General features: G+C 48.5%; 1 protein-coding gene across 2 annotated transcripts in view; it reads right to left on the minus strand.

The window, feature by feature from the left end:
- Positions 1-12745, minus strand: part of Tmem229b (transmembrane protein 229B) — a 50948-nt gene extending 38203 nt beyond the window's left edge. The window contains exon 1 of one of the 2 annotated variants that reach the window (XM_045155301.1): positions 12676-12745. The gene's annotated coding sequence lies outside the window, so the exon portion shown is untranslated. Of the gene's footprint in view, positions 1-12334; positions 12456-12675 lie in introns of those variants that run through there. The other variant, XM_045155300.1, reaches the window with a different exon arrangement.
- Between the last annotated feature and the right edge of the window lie 3667 nt (positions 12746-16412).

Consider the following 16412-nt stretch of genomic DNA (forward strand, 5'->3'; position numbering starts at 1 on the left):
AAAAAACAACCAGGAAATATTTATTAGATAACAAAGAAGTGGAGGCAGGAGAATGTCACAGGCCACAGTCAACTGCAGAGGCGAGTTATTCAGGGACTGAAAAGACTTAGCAGCACTCGAAAGCAGGGGTGGCTATAAAGGAAAGACCACTGAGGAGGCATGTACTGAGGGTTGAGAAATCGACTTGTGAAGAGAAAAAATGTTGCTGAAGAAGTAGGCATGGAAAAGGTATCCTCCCTCCCTCCCCTCTTTCCTTCTTTTCACCCCCACCCTCATCCTTCTTTCCTTTCCCTTTAAAGAAGAGAGAGGTCTAAGGATCTTTAAGTGCTAGGAAGAAATTGCGGCTCGGGAGAGCTTCCAGATGAGACGTACACTGTGGGACTCACGGACGCAGATGCCCTGAGCTCTTCTGATGTTCTAGGAGGAGAACAAAATGAACCATAATCCCCAAGGGGGCAGGATATGTGTGCCATTTTATTAAAAAATCTTTTTCAATGTTATTTTTTTGTGGTACCAGAGATGGACCCCAGGGCCTCACAAATGGCGGTGAACACCCCCAACTCACGTGGGACAAGTGAGTCTTCTTTACAGAAAAGTCACTCAGGCAGACCGACCTCGTGTAACCGACCGAAGCTTATACACATACTTGTCAATGCAATTCAGACCCAGAACCCAAGTCTCCCAGTACCTGCTCCTTCTTCCAGAAGAGAGGGCACTGGAGGACAGCTTCCAGCACTATGGTAGGTGCTCCATATTCTCAGAGATGGGGAACCCTAAGAGACCCAGCATTCCGTAATTCCCACATGGCTTTATAATGCTCTGGTGAAAAGCTCACTTATAAAAATGTCTCGACCCACCGGGCATGGTGGCACACTCCTTTAATCCCAGCACTCGGAAGGCAGAAGTAGAAGGATCGCCGTGAGTTCAAAGCCACCTTGAGACAACATAGTGAATTCCAGGTCAGCCTGGGCTAGAGTGAGACCCTACCTCAAAAAATCAAAACACCAAAAAATATATATATAAAAATATAAAAAAAGTCTAGACCCTAACTGTCTTTCCAAAAATAAGGACAAGTGTTTTTTGTTTCTGTTTTATTTTGATATATTGGGAATTGAACCCTGAGCCTTGTGTACAGAAAAGCATTCATTCTACTGAGATACAGTCTCAGCACCTTGTGTTTTTTTTGTTTTGTTTTGTTTTGTTTTTTTTACTGTTGTTTTGTTTTGTTTGTTGAGATAGAGTCTCACTATGTGGCCTAGAGTGACTTTCAATCAAAATCCTCTCACCCGAGCCTCCTAAATGCCGAGGTTACAGGTATGTGCCACCACACCCAGCATTTGCATGGCTTTACTGGATGCTGCATTGTCCAGGACTGCCATTAATATGTAAACCGTGAGCATGGCATCATCCACTACGTCCTTTGGCACTTCACCAAGAAAGGCCCATCAATTTGGAGAATGACATTAATCCTGGGCAGTACCTTTGCTGGTATTTGAGTCACCCACACAACAAACACACCCGGTTATTTATGGTCATCGCATTCTCAGGTACAAGCATCTGACTGCATCCTATCTGCCAGGTGATTATGTCTAAGTGAGTACATATTAAATATATTGCATAGTAATTAAATTTTTTATATTTTTCTTTTAGATTACAGTGAACCCATTATACTGACTTTAAAGAAATGTACATAGGCCGGCTGAAGAGATGGCTTAGCACTTAAGGAGCTTGCCTGTGAAGCATAACAAGTCATGCTCAACTCTTCAGACCCCATGTACACACAAGGTGATGCAAGGGCGCAAGGTCGCGCATGCACACAAGGGGGCGCATCTGGAGTTCAATTGCAGTGGCTGGAGGCCCTGGAGTGCCAATTCTCTCTCACACTCTCTGCTGTGCTTGCCTCAAAAAAAAAAAAAAGTACATAGGGTTGCCAGGTATGGTTACACATACCTGTAATCCCAACCCTTGGGAGGCAGAGGAGACAGGAGATTTGAGAGAGTGTGAGGTCTGCATGGGCCACAGGGCAAGTTCAAGGCAAGGCCAGGCAACTTACTGAGATTCTGTATTAAAATAAAAATAAATAAAGGGCTTGGGATGTAGTGGAGTGCTTGTTTAGCATGCCTACGGTCCTGGGTTCAAGTCTCAGTACCACACAGAAAGAAAGAAAGAAAGAAAGAGAGAGAGAGAGAGAGAGAGAGAGAGAGAGAGAGAGGAAGGAAGGAAGGAAGGAAGGAAGGAAGGAAGGAAGGAAGGAAGGAAGGAAGGAAGGAAGGAAGGAAGGAAGAGAGAGGACGGACATACCACAAGGGCCACGGACATAGTTCTATGGTAGAGCACTTGGCTAGCATATACAAACCTGAGTTTCCTAGAACTGCAAAAATAAATAGACAAAAGTTAATGTAGGTGTTCCTATCTGTGAATCTTATTCAGAGTAATCAGGAGGTACTACAAATATTTGCTAAGTAAAAAGGGGCACCACCACTGAAGACTGTCTCTAGAAGCAACAGAAACTGCAGTGCCCATGGGGACATACAGATAAGCAGACGCAGGGTGAATTCAAGCGACCGGCCTCAGAGAGAAGACAGCTGTCTTTAACTGATACAGACACAAAGCTCATGAACGGTCCATACACAATGTGCCAGTCTTTTATGGGGCACCTTTGGGAAATATCATTTCCCTAATTCAAATTATATTATATCTCTGCATTTTTTTTTCCAGGCCAAAACAACAATGGAAAGACCATAAGTCACCTAGATGGGCCAGGGAAGCAAAAATAGTCCAATGTCTGAAGGCAGAGATGTGTTTAGAGGAAATCAGACAAGCAGGTGCTGGGCGAGGTCTCTGAACTATCTTCCTTGATAGATAAGCAGATGAGTAAACAGAACCTAATAGGATGCTTAAGGGTATTTGAGGAAGTGCTATATCGTGAGGAACCGTGGGCAGGGCTAGGGACCGAGGAGAGGGCACTCCAGAGCTCCTTGAACGGGTTAAAGTGGTCAAGCCACTTGAGGTGCAGCTCAGACCCTTGAGGGAGACTGGTTCCTTAGTAGTGGGGGAAGACTTCCATTCCCATAGGCCTGGCCGTCATTTCTCAGTGGGGACAAGGCATAGTGGGGGACGTGCCCTGTGATTAGGAAGGGACAGTTCATTCCTGAATCTCCATAATCTGAGGACATGCAGGGTTCTTGCAGAAAGAAAGGGAGAAAATCCTGGTCTGTGGAAGAGCCAGAAACCAGGCTCATGTAGCTGGGCTGGTCCGCTGACATGCGCAATGCTGTACCACAACTCCTTTTGGTTTCAGAAGTGGAGGAGGAGGAAAGTGGTTCACTATAACACCTTAGATTCTATGGTTATGCATTTCTGTGTGATTTTCATGTTTTTCCATGACCATATCACTTTTTAAGAGTGTACATTACAGCACTCGGGAGGCAGAGGTAGGAAGATCACTGAGTGTGAAGCCAGCCTAAGACTACATAGTGAATTCCAGGGTCAGCCTGGGCTAAAGTGAGACCATACCTCAAAAAAAAAAAAAAGAACTACGGGCCTTATGGGTATTAATTAGTTCTCTGAAAGAAAAAAAAAAAGCAGCAGATTGAAGCCCAACTATTTGTCTTAAATTATGCCAGAGAGTAAAAACCTGCTAAGTCATTGCTTGTGATCCCCAAAAGGGGACAATTTTTGAATGTTGGCTGAGTGCAAAAAGTATTTCTCTCCAGCCAATCAAGTAATATTATTAACTACCTCCAGTGTGTAAAGCCTTGTGTAAGCATCCTGAACCCCGAGGAGCTTAAACATTAGGGGGGACAGAAGGGTGAACAAAATAGTAGAACAGTGCACTTTGAAGGGATCTAATCTACACCCACATCTTAAAAGTGACAAACCCAAGCTTTAGAGAAGCCAAGACCTTGTATACATTAGTAACAGACCGCGAGTGGCATATAGAGATAAGGGTCTATGTTTGCCAACTGCATGTTCACTGTCCTTGGCATAAAGCATACAATAATTGATGAACAAGAGAAGTGGAAAGATCTTAGCAGAAGTGGTTTGGGCCAAATACACTTTAATGTGGGTAGGAAGCAGGCAGATGAGAGGGGCCGTGCAGGCAGGGTGACAGTGTAAGGCACAGTATGTGTATGTGACAGGTAACCTAGACATAAAAAGGAAAAAAAAAACAAAAAAACCTGTTGAGTGGGGGAGGGGCTGGAGAGATGGCTTAGTGGTTAAAGCACTTTCCTGTGAAGTCTAAGGACCCAGGTTCGATTCTCCAGGTCCCACGTAAGCCAGCTACACATAGTGGTGCATGCATCTGGAGTTCATTTGCAGTGGCTAGAGGTCCTGGCACACCCATTCTCTCTCTCTCTCTCCCGCCCTCTCTCTCTCTCTGTCCTTATCTCCATCTCTAATAATAAATAAATAAGAAAAAAAAAAGCTGTTGGAGCCGGAGGTGTGATGGTGCACCCCTTTAATCCCAGCACTTGAGAGGCAGAGGTAGGAGGATCGCTGTGAGTTCGAGGCCATCCTGAGAATACATAGTGAATTGGTCAGCCTGGGCTAGAGTGAGACCCTACCTTGAAAGAGGGAGGGAAGATGGTTCAGTGGTTAAAGGCACTTGCTTGCAAAGCCTGACTGCCTGGGTTTGATTCCCTAGTACCCAGATAAAGTCAGATGCACAAATGGTGCATGTATCTAGAGCTGGCTTGCAGTAGCTAGAGGCCCTGGTGCACCCACTTCCTCTCCCTCTCTCTCTTTTTCTTTCTCTCCTTACAAATAAATAATTTCTTGTTTATTTGTTTCTGAGGTAGGATCTCGCTGTAGCCCAGGCTGACCTGGAATTCACTATGTAGTCTCAGGGTGGCCTCGAACTCATAGTGATCCTCCTACTTCTGCCTCCCGAGTGCTGGGATTAAAGGCACGGTGTGTATCACCACACCTAGCTCATATGTAACATAATTTTAAAAAGGAATTGTTGGGCCATGAATTTGAGGCCACCTTGAAACTACATAGTGAATTCCAGGTCAGCTCAGACTACAGTGAGACCCTACCTCAAAAAAAAAAAAAAACAAAAAAAAAGGAGAATGAATGGAAAAGCAAGTAAAGGCAATGCATGGAGAACTCCAGTGCCTGCGTGAAGAACCTTCAATGACCTCTAAAAACTGGTCCTTCCCAACCTTCTTCACCAAGAGTGCTGATGCTTAAAAGGGTCAGATTCCTTCCATTCAAATCCCAGCACTGATGGCAACCTTGTGACCTTAGTTAAACTGCTTTAACCTCTCTCTGCCTTGGTTTACTCATTTGTAAAACAGAGATGACACAAACACCTCCCTCGTGAGGACTACATGAAGTGCTCACCACAGTGAAACCAGCACTTGGCATTACAGTCATTCATTGGCAGTTGGTTCTAGAAACCTCCATAGATATCAAAATCTGCAGAAATGCCAAGTACCTTATGTGAAATGCACATAACCTAGGCACATTCTCCTATGTGTTCTTAAAAATATTTTCCTGTATGTTTTAAATGATCTCTTGATTACCTATAATGCCTAACTGAACATAAATGCTATGTAAATAGCTTTTAAATGTCTACATATGTTCAGAATAGATACACTGTCTTTTGGCTAGTTTTGATCTGTGATTGGTTGAATGCACAGATGCAGAACCCATGAAGGGCTAAGACTCAATAATGTTCGTTGTTCTAGACTCAGGTGGGTGTCAAGGCCTTATTAAAACTCAGGCTGCCTGCCATGGTGGTTCACACCTTTTTTTTTTTTAAATTTTTTATTTATTTATTTGAGAGTGACAGACAGAGAGAGAAAGACAGATAGAGGGAGAGAGAGAGAATGGGCGCGCCAGGGCTTCCAGCCTCTGCAAACGAACTCCAGACACGTGCGCCCCCTTGTGCATCTGGCTAACGTGGGACCTGGGGAACCGAGCCTTGAACCAGGGTCCTTAGGCTTCACAGGCAAGCGCTTAACCGCTAAGCCATCTCTCCAGCCCTTTTTTTTTTTAAAAGATTTTATTTTTATTTATTTATTGCAGTCAGAGGGAGAGAGAGAGAGTGAGGATGGACACACCAGGGCTTCTAGTCACTGCAAACAAACTCCAGATGCATGCGCCACTATGTGCATCTGGCCTATGTGGGACCTGGAGAATCGAACCTGGATCCTCAGGCTTTACAGGCCTGCGCCTTAACTGTGAAGCCATCTCTCCAGCCCTTGGTGGTTCACACCTTTAATCCCAGCACTCAGGAGGCGAGGTAGGAGGATCGCTGTGAGTTCAAGGCCAGTCTGGAACTACCGAGGGAGTTCCAGGTCAGCCTGGGCTAGAGTGCAACCTTACCTAAAGCAACAATTAAAAAATAAAATTAAATTAAAAAAAAAACAGGTGTGGTGGTGGACGCCTTTAATCTCAGCACTTGGGAGGCAGAGGTAGGAGGATCACAATGAGTTTAAGGCCACCCTGAGATTACATAGTGAATTCTAGGTCAGCCTGGACTAGAGTGAGACCCTGCCTCAGGGCGTGATTGGGAGGGGCACTCAGGCTGAGTGACCTCTCTAATGGAAATTGACCATTCTAGAAGCTCATGAGACAGGAGTGCCTCTTATAATCAGAAACAATGAATAGATGAACCTTCATTCAAGCGCAACTGCAAAAGCAGTCAGAAGTGGGTAACCCAGTATGTTCTGAATGTGGGACTTCTGGATAGACGAGAGGTGGCAGAACGTGCCTCTCCAGAGGTGTTTCCTTATCTATCACATCTTCCTATGAGTTGGGTAGATGAGATCTTGCACATCGCCAGCATTCCAGAGGAGGGAGTGGTCTCAATCAGCAGGGTTATTTACTTAGCCTCGGTTCCCTTTATGCACATGGGGACCAGGGGAAGAACCCCACTCCCTGTTCCTTGGATCACAGCAACATCGATAGCTTGAGTCTGAGGCAAATGTGGGTTTTGTTTGTTTGTTTGTTTGTTTTGTTTTGTTTTCCCTTTTTGGAGCCAGAATCTCATTATGGAGCCCGGGCTGGCTTCAAACTTGCAGTAGTTCTGCTGCCTCTGCCTCCTAAGTGCTAGGGTTCCAGGCATACCCAACCCAAATGTGTGTATGTGTGTGTGTGTGTGTGTGTGTGTGTGTGTGTGTGTGTGTTTGCAAGCAGAGAGAGAGAGAGAATGGACACACCAGGACATCTTGACACTGTAAACAAACTCTAGATGTATGTGACACTTTTGTGTATCTGGCTTTATGTGGGTATTGAGGAGTCAAACTTAAGCCATCAGGCTTTGAAAGCAAGTGCCTTTCATGGCCGAGTCAGCTCCCAAATGTATATCTTGAACCAAACACTCGCCAAACATCTATTGTCCCATAATTAAAAAGTATAACTGACCTTCATAACAGGAGGAAAAGATAATGACATTAAAATAAAAGAGAGGGGCTGGAGAGACGGCTTAGCAGTTAAGGCGCTTGCCCGCGAATCCAGTGCCCATGTAAGCCAGATGCACAAGGGGGCGTGTATGTCTGGAGGTTGTTTGCAGTGGCTGGATGCCCTGGTGCACCCATTCTCTCTCTCTCTCCCTCTCTCTCTCTCTCTAATGGATAAATAAAATAAAAAAAAATTTAATTAATAAAACAGAGACCAGAGCTGGGGAGATGGCTTAGCTGTTAAGGCACTTGCCTGCAATCAGTTCCCCAATACCCATGTAAAGCAGACTGCACAAGGTAGTGCATGCATCTGGAGTTTGATTACAGTGTCTAGAGACTCTGGTGTGCCCATTCTCTCTGCCTCTTTCTTTCCCTCTTCTAACTTACTCTGCTTGTAAATAAATAACTAAAATATATTTAAAAAGCTAAAAAGTAGCCAGGCATGGTGGCACATGTCTTTGATGACAACACTCGGGAGGCAGAGGTAGGAGGATCACTGTGAGCTCAAGGCCACCCTGAGACTCCATAGTGAATTCTAGGTCAGCCTGGGCTAGAGTGAGACCCTACCTTGAAAAACAAAAACAAAGTTTTAAAAAGGTATAGCCTGGGCTGGAGAGATGGCTTAGCAGTTAAGCACTTGCCTGTGAAGCCTAAGGACCCCGGTTCGAGGCTCGGTTCCCCAGGTCCCACGTTAGCCAGATGCACAAGGGGGCGCACGCATCTGGAGTTCGTTTGCAGAGGCTGGAAGCCCTGGCACGCCCATTCATTCTCTCTCTCTTCCTCTATCTGTCTTTCTCTCTGTGTCTGTAGCTCTCAAATAAATAAATAAATTTTTTAAAAAATTTAAAAAGGTATAGCCTAAGCCGGGCATGGTGGCGCACGCCTTTAATTCCAGCACTCGGGAGGCAGAGGTAGGAGGACTGCCATGAGTTCAAGGCCACCCTGAGATGACAGAGTTAATTCCAGGTCAGCCTGGACCAGAATGAGACCCTACCTCGAAAAACCAAAAAAAAAAAAAAAAAAAGGTATAGCCTATAAACTGTAGGGTACTGGATTCTAAACACTCAAAAATCCCAAGAAAGGCAAATTCACCTAACACATGTATTCACACACACACACACACACACACACACACACACACATTACAGCCAGTGTACTAATTCTCATTGTGACTCTATTTTCCCCAACTTGGGGACTATAACCAAAACTTCCCCTTCCCAGGGCTGGGGAGATGGGTTAGAGGTTAAAGGTACTCGCTTGCAAAGCTTAACAGCCTGGGTTTGATTTCCCAGTACTCATGTAAAGCTAGATGCACAAAGAAGTGCATGCATCTGGAGTTCATTTACAATGGCAAGAGGCCCTGGGGTGCCCATTCTCTTTCTCTCTCTCTCTTGTTCCTTCCTACAAATAATAAATAAATTCCCCTTACCCCCAAATTGGCTTTCACTTTACTTTTCAAAAACAAACCTTCAGGGCTAGAAGGATGGCTTAGTGGTTAAGGGGTTTGCCTGCAAAGCCAAAGAACCCCTGGTTCTATTCTCCAGGACCCAAGTTAGCCAGATGCACAAGGGGGCGCATGTGTCTGGAGTTCGTTTGCAGTGGCTAGATGCCCTGGGATGCCCATTCTCTCCTTCCCTCCCTCTTTCTTTGTCAAATAAATAAATAAACAAACAAACAAAAACAAACCTTCAGCCAGGCCTGGTGGCACACACCTTTAATCCCAGAGGTTGAGACAGTAGAATCACTGAGAGTTCAAGGCCACCCGGAGACTACATAGTGAATTCCAGGTCAGCTGGGCTACAGCAAGATCCCACCTCAAACACACACACACACACACACACACACACACACACACACACACACACCCTTCTGGTTTCTGAGAAGGAGTTGGGGGGGGGGGAGTAGAAAATCTCACCAGAAAGGCTTGATTTTCTGAATCCCTCCCTATCCATTCCCTCCTTGGCCAGGTATTGGCACAAAGAGAGCTGAGAGGGTGCCAAGGCAGAAATTCCCCACACTTTAAAAAGGAATGTTCCTGAAATAAATTTAAAAAAAAACTAAACTAAACTAAAACTAAAACTAAAACCCAAACCACCTTGTCTGTAATTAGAGGGAGGGCGGAGCAAGCAGGGAGGTGAGTAAAGAGACCCAAATTTGAGAGCGCTGGGCGGCTATCCCTTTCCTCCCTCAAGGACGGCCAGATCTGATACGGCTGCTGCGAAGGCCAAGTTGCTTCACTGTCCTGACTTAACAAGGTCTCTCCTGTGGCTCTGAGCCTGCCCTCCCCTCCCCTGACATCATCGGAGCCCCTCTCCCAGCTTAGAGGGCCGCTGTCACTAACCTCTTGGCTGGACGCCTCCCAGGGAAGATCCTCCCCGGGAGGAGCTCCAAGATGTCCCAGGAGTAGAGGCACAGCTACAGTCACTGCGTTTCTGATAAAAAACTACACTTTTAAAACCCAACGCTGGCCTTTCCCTATCACAAAAGCTGAAAAGTGGCACCTTTCCCTTTAGAAAAGATAGATGTGATACAACCGAATAAACACACGATACACCTCAGTAACTCGCTAGTATCTTGTATCCAAAGACCCCCCCCCCAACACACACACACAGGACTCAAACACTTCATGCGTGTAAAACCTCAAGCTGAGTGTGGAGGCTCACGCCTTTAATCCCAGCACCAGATGAGGCTGAGGTAAGAGGGTTGCTGTGAGTCTGAGGCTAGCCTGGACCACAGAGTGAGTGAGTTTCGGGTTAGTCTGGGCTAGGATGAACAAAACGCTGCCTCAAAAAAATAAAAGTGGGTGTGGTGAAGCAGACCTTTAATTCCAGCATTCAGGAGGCTGAGGTAGGAGGATCACTGTGAGTTCAAGGCCAGCCTGAGACTACATAGTGAATTCCAGGTCAGCCGGGGCTAGAGCAAAACCCTACCTCAAAAAACAAAACAAAACAAAACAAAAGTCATGCCTCATCACCCTGAAGGGAATTTCACTTTCCTACCTTACTACAGTCTGTACATTTGAAGAACCCAGAGAAAGCCCACAGGAAGCCTCGCTCACCTTGGCAGGTGGGGAGGTTAGATCTCCATATCGCCATCCTCAGCTGTGAATAAACCGCTTGGGATAGACCCAACTGGAGACTGGGCAGTAACCAACCCAACCCTGCCCAATTAGAAAACTAGAAGGCAGCGTTCCTAAGAGTGGCGCTGGCTGGCATCTCTGCGTTAGCACCTGCAAGTGACCTTAGTCACCTTAGTTCCAGGACCACAGATGGAAAGCTCAGGGCACTTCCGCTTCTCCTGCCATCTCTAACGGGTCCTGGACGCTCTCTTGCTCCTGTTTTGAAGTGACCCAATTCAACACTAAGCTTTATCATTTTCCTCCAAACACGAGCCCTCCTCACTCTCACCTCGGTCTCTATAAACACAAAGTCTCAAAGAGCGAGAATGAGCCTCATCCCAACCCGCCCCCTCCCTGTCTCCAGACCTTGGCAGACCCACCCCTGGCCCGAGCACCTGTATTCATGAGCTGCTCACCCACTAGAGATGCGTGAGAGTCACCCAGCTGCCCACAGCCTCCAGTGCCCATGTCCTCCTCACGCACAAGCAGATGTGGCTCTGCTTCCCAACCAGGGAAATGACCTGACCTCCTTGGGGTGTGTGGGGGGGGGGGATGTCCTGCCACAGGGCTGGAGCCAGTGGTCACATGCAAGCCAGAGGCACCTCGTTCCAGGAGACACAGGGTCTGGGACTGGGGTCCTGAAACCTAGCTTTCGGAGGCCTCTAGTCTGCAGGTGAGAATTACAGTTAATGTTTACCGGGGTGCAGAGAACACTCGACAATAGGTTGTCAAAGCAAGCCCCCCCCCAAGGTTACAGTGGTAGACACTTGCCCGATGGTCGCGCGTTCCCCTCCTTAAGTCTAGAAACAGCAGCAGAACAAGGTGCCACCGGAAACTTTGTACCTGAGGCCAACATAATCTCTCTCTCCCTTCACCCCCCAAAAGTCAGGAGGGGAAGAAAAAAAGAAAAAAGAAAGAAAAGCGGGTGAGTTCCGACCGACCGGGCGTGGAAAGAGCACAGAAGACACCTGGGCAGCCGCCAACGACCTCCCCGGCCTTGCCAAGAACAGGGCTGCCAGGCTCTCTCTCCCCATCCTAGCCCTGCACCTCCCCGCAAGAACCAGACATCAGGGAGAGACGACGAAGAGCAGGCAAGCCAGGAGAGGAGGGCGCCTAGGTGTGCAACCCACCATCACCCCGTTTCGTTCCATGCACCCAGACATCCTCTAACAAGGGTTCCTTCCCCTTCAGCCAAAAAAAAAAAAAAAAAAAGTCCTCGTTCTCGAACTCGGAAGGGTCTGTGGTCCCCACTCCCAAGACCTGGCTCTGCGGCTCGCATTCAGTCTGGCGCCCCCCTCAGTTCTCCCGAGGTCGCCTCCCCGGGGTACTCCCCGCCCGTGGGGGTTGGGGAGGATGGGGGGGTGCGGTTTGGAAAGAGGTGTCAACCTTCCGCTGCCCGAGATCCTCCACCGGATCCGTCACCCTCGCCTCCATCCGGCACCCCTTTGTCTCCAGCGGGGAAAGTTGCCCGGGGTGTGCACGCACCCCTTCCACCAACACGCCCCCCTGCGCGCCCATCCCCCGCGCTGGTGGCGGTGGGGAGGCGGTGGGATCCGAGCTCCGACCCCCGCCGCCCGTGCTCGGCGGCCGGCTCTCGGGCCAAACCTCGGAGCGAGCAGCCGCCACGAAACCGAAAGCAAAGAAGGGAGCGGCGGCGTCCCCACGCGGGCTCCCGGGGTCTTCCCCATCACCGCCCTGGCTGTCGCCCGCGAGGCCCCCCAAGCCCCGGCCCCGGCCCCGCGCGCCACCTCTCCACCCCGAGGCGGGAAGGCCTCTCTCCACGCGGACATCCGCGGGCACCTACCGGTGCGTGCGGTGGGTGGGGAGGTCGGGGACGCGGGTGGGCACCGGGCCGGCTCGCCTGCCGGACGCAGGTGCCGCCTGGAGCGCCGTCTCTCCAGCTGGCTCCCGCTCCTCCTCCTCCGTCCTCCCGCGCCAGGACTCGGGGCGCCCTCGTGCGCCGCCTGCTCCCCGCCCCCACGCGCGGCGCTCGGGCTCCCCCCGCGCCCAGTCGGCCGGCCGAGCCTCCCCCACTCCGCCCGTGCGCCCGCGCCCAATCCCGCAGCCAGAGTCGATGCCCGCTGCGGCCGCCGCTGCCCTGCCCGGCGGAACCGAGCCCCAGGCGGCGGCGGCGGCGGCACTCACCCATAGTACGGATGCGGTGCACACTGCACATGCTCGCGGCTGACAGGCGCTCTGCACCCCCCTCCTCCCCCGGGCCCCATTTAACTCCTTCCGCGCCCGCCGGCCCGTGGGCCCGCTGCCCCCCCCCCGAACCCCCGCCGCCTCCCACCGCCTTCCAGAGTCCCGAGGGGAGACTGGCTTGGACTAGACGCGCGCCCCACCCCCTGCCCGGGTGGTGCAGGTGGCTCCGGTGCAGACTCCTTGGACCTGCCCACCCCACCACCACTCCTGCATTTGTGGTGTCTGTGGCAAGGGGTCCCCACCTCCAGGCTGGTGGAAGTTGTGGGCAACCGTCTGTACATCATTCACTGAATGTTATAGTGAAGGCCTGAGCTGTCAGGGGTCCACGGTCCACTTGGTGTTGCATACCCACATTGTGAGCCAGTATTGTGCTCCCTGCATTCTATTTATCGAAACAGCCAGCTCAAGGTTGTTGGGATTTTTTTTGTATTATTCCCATTTCTAAGTTGGAGAAACTGAGGCCTGCGGAAACTAGAATTTGCCTCAATCAAGATCAGTAATTCGATTTGTTCCACAAAGATTAAGTAGAATATGTTCTTTCCCAAGACAGTCTAGAGTCCTTTATGGGGAGGTGGAAAACAATGGATATCATTTGAAAACCTTGGCAGAATACGTAGGATATAGGAAATCAGCAAAGTGTAGGAGATCAGTACCAGAGATACTGGCTCCACAGAGGCCCCCTCAACTAGTCCTGGGGCCCCCCAGAAAGGCTGCCAGGGAGTGGGAATGAAATTTACTATTCCCATGCCAATCCTGGATTCTGGTGCTTGGCACTTCAGCCAAGAGGAAGGGACATTCTTGAAAATCATAACACCTTGGGGGGGGGGTCTCTTTTTGTTCTCTCTCTTTTTTTGTTGTTGGTTTTTGTTTTGTTTTTCAAGGTAGGGTCTCCCTCTAGCCCAGGCCGACCTGGAATTCACAGACTACATAGTGAATTCCAGGTCAGCCTGGACCAGAGCGAGATCCTACCTCGAAAATACAAAATAAATAAATAAATAAATGTTATTTTATTTATTTGCAAGCAAGCAGACAGAAACAGAGAATGGGTGCTCTAAGGTCTCCAGCGGCTGCAAGAGAACTCCTGATGCATGCACCACTTTGAGCACCTGGCTTTATGTGGGTACTGAGGAATTGAGCTAGGATCATTAGGCTTTTTCATGCAAGTGCCTTAACTGCTAAGCCATCTCTCCAGCCCCTTTTTTATTTTTATTTTTTTGTTTTCTGTTTATCTATTTACTTGAGAGAGACAGAGAGAGAAAGAGAGACAGAATGGGTGCACCAGGGCCTCCAGCCACTGCAAACGAACTCCAGACGCATGCGCCCCCTTGTGCATCTGGCTAACGTGGGTCCTGGGGAATCGAGCCTCAAACCGGGGTCCTTAGGCTTCACAGGCAAGCGCTTAACTACTAAGCCATCTCTCCACCCCCCCCCCCTTTTTATTTTTTGAGACGAGTTTGGTCTATGTGGCCCAGTAGGTCAAACTTCCCATCCTCCTGCCTCCATCTTTCCAAATCCTGGGACTACACATGTATCTCACCATTCCTGGAGAAGGGTGTCCTGTTTAAAGAACCCAAACCGAACTCTCACACACCCTATGAGCACCTACATCTGAGGGATCTCATGGCCGCTTCTGTAGGCTAGGAGTGTAGCTCAGTGGAAAAGCTCACAAATTGTGTGTGTGTGTGTTGTGTGTGCACGTGCGCATTAGCCACCCATCTAGAGGGGAAGGGGTGACAGAGGAGATTGCAGCCCTTACCTCTTTTTATAAAGAGGTGTCAGAAGGGCAAAGGGTCTCAGAAGTTCAAGGCAGCATAAGTCTGAGGAAAGGATGAGGCTCGTCCGGACAGTCTTGCCCACTCTGGACAAGAAGTCAGTTGCTTTTGTTTATGTAATGGAGGATAGAACTAACTGCCTTGCCCAAACTTTCTCAGCCTAATGTGATCCGGTGTCTTCCCCCAGTTGCCATGGATCGTCCACAAACCTGTCCCAAGCTAGGGTACTCAAAGTTCAGCAAAGATGCTTCTCTAAACTGGGAGTGGGGCAATGTGGACCAGGAGCTCTAAGCCCCATTCCCATACACATTACGTTCTTGGCATGGCCAAATCTCTTCTCTATGAAAAGTCCTGGAGTGGGTTAGAGATACAGCTCTGCCATAGACCACTTGCCTAGCATGCACAAGTTCCTGGGTTTAATTTTTCAGTCAATAATAATAATAATAATAATAATAATAATAATAATAATAAAACAAAAACACTAGGTTTCTAGTAGGGTCAGTAGAAGTTATCTTGGTCAGGGCTATAGATAGGCAGGTATGGAGGCTATGCCCAAGACCTTGTCAAAGAAACAGGAGACAGCCTCCTCTCAAGGACACCTTGGCAAGACGCAACCTCACTAAACCTAGCAAGCAGCAAGGTACTGCTGGTGCGAGGTACATCCTCCATGCCCCTTGCCACAGAGAGCAAACATCGTCTCCCTACCCCTCTGTGTGTGTTTGGTGACGGCTCAGCTCTCTCTCGGCTCTGGGAGGCAGCATTGCACAGGGAGATGCTCAGGGGCTGGACAGGCAGCAAGTTCTGAATTCCCGGCAATGTGTGCTTCAGGTCCAGTAGGCACAGTGTCTAGTGCCAACAATAGGTTTAGGGACCCACAAAAAAAAAAAAAAAAAGAATGCCTTTTACAAATCAGATGCAGAAAATAAACCATGAGGTCAAAGAAAATGTTTTCATATATAATATTAATGTTTTCATATTTCATAGGTCTAGAAGGCAAGGTGCCAATGGCAGAATCCAAAGGAAGGAAGAGTCAGGGACTGAGGTACAAAGCTTTGCATCACGCAGTCTCCATCCAGTCATCCAGCTCTCCCATGGGTATGATAGCCTGATCATCATTTTCCTCATTCCTCTATTAGGGAACATTTCCTTTTAACAATTTATACAGCTGCCCTTCTCTTTGGGCAGGGCAGTTATTTCCAACCCCCTACATAAACAAGAAAATCATATCTCAGAGAGGTCGTATAGCTTTGTCAACGTTATATTGCTTATAAAAGCAAGATATAACTCAAGCTCAGGCCTTCCGGCTCCCAATCCAAAGTCCTTTCCATCCACACCAAGAAGATGGCAAATAAAATCAAGTTTGTACGGGGCAGAGCATTCTGCAGCAGCAGTATAGCTAAAAATAGCATGTGTAGCAATGAGTGGGTTCCCTGGTTTCCCACCCAAAGAACACTGTGGGCTGTGTTCAGTGTTGTGGGAAGGGATGTGGAGGTGATCCACCTGAAAGTTTTGAACAAAAGGTACAGGAACCCTGAGAAAACCAAGAGCCCTGCATCCATCCATGCCAAAGAATCAACCCCTCTGCTTCCTTCTAATCCTACTAAAGCCAGTGAAGCAATATGCTGAACCACACAGACATAGATTTTGCACACAGAGGCCTACACTTTTCTTTTAAGTTTTTAGTTATATTTTATTTTAGTGAGAGAGATAAAGAGAGAGAGAGAATGGTCACACCAGTGCCTTCAGCCCCTGCAAACGAACTCCAGATGCATGTACCACCTTGTACATCTGGCTTATGTGGGTCCTGGGGACTAAAACATGGGCCCATTGGCTTTGCAGGTAAGTGCTTTAACTGCTAAGCCATCTCTCCAGCCCCCAAGACCTGGATTTTAAAAAAGATCTTCT

The sequence above is a fragment of the Jaculus jaculus genome, chromosome 7, assembly GCF_020740685.1.
Source record: "Jaculus jaculus isolate mJacJac1 chromosome 7, mJacJac1.mat.Y.cur, whole genome shotgun sequence".
Lineage (NCBI taxonomy): Eukaryota > Metazoa > Chordata > Mammalia > Rodentia > Dipodidae > Jaculus > Jaculus jaculus.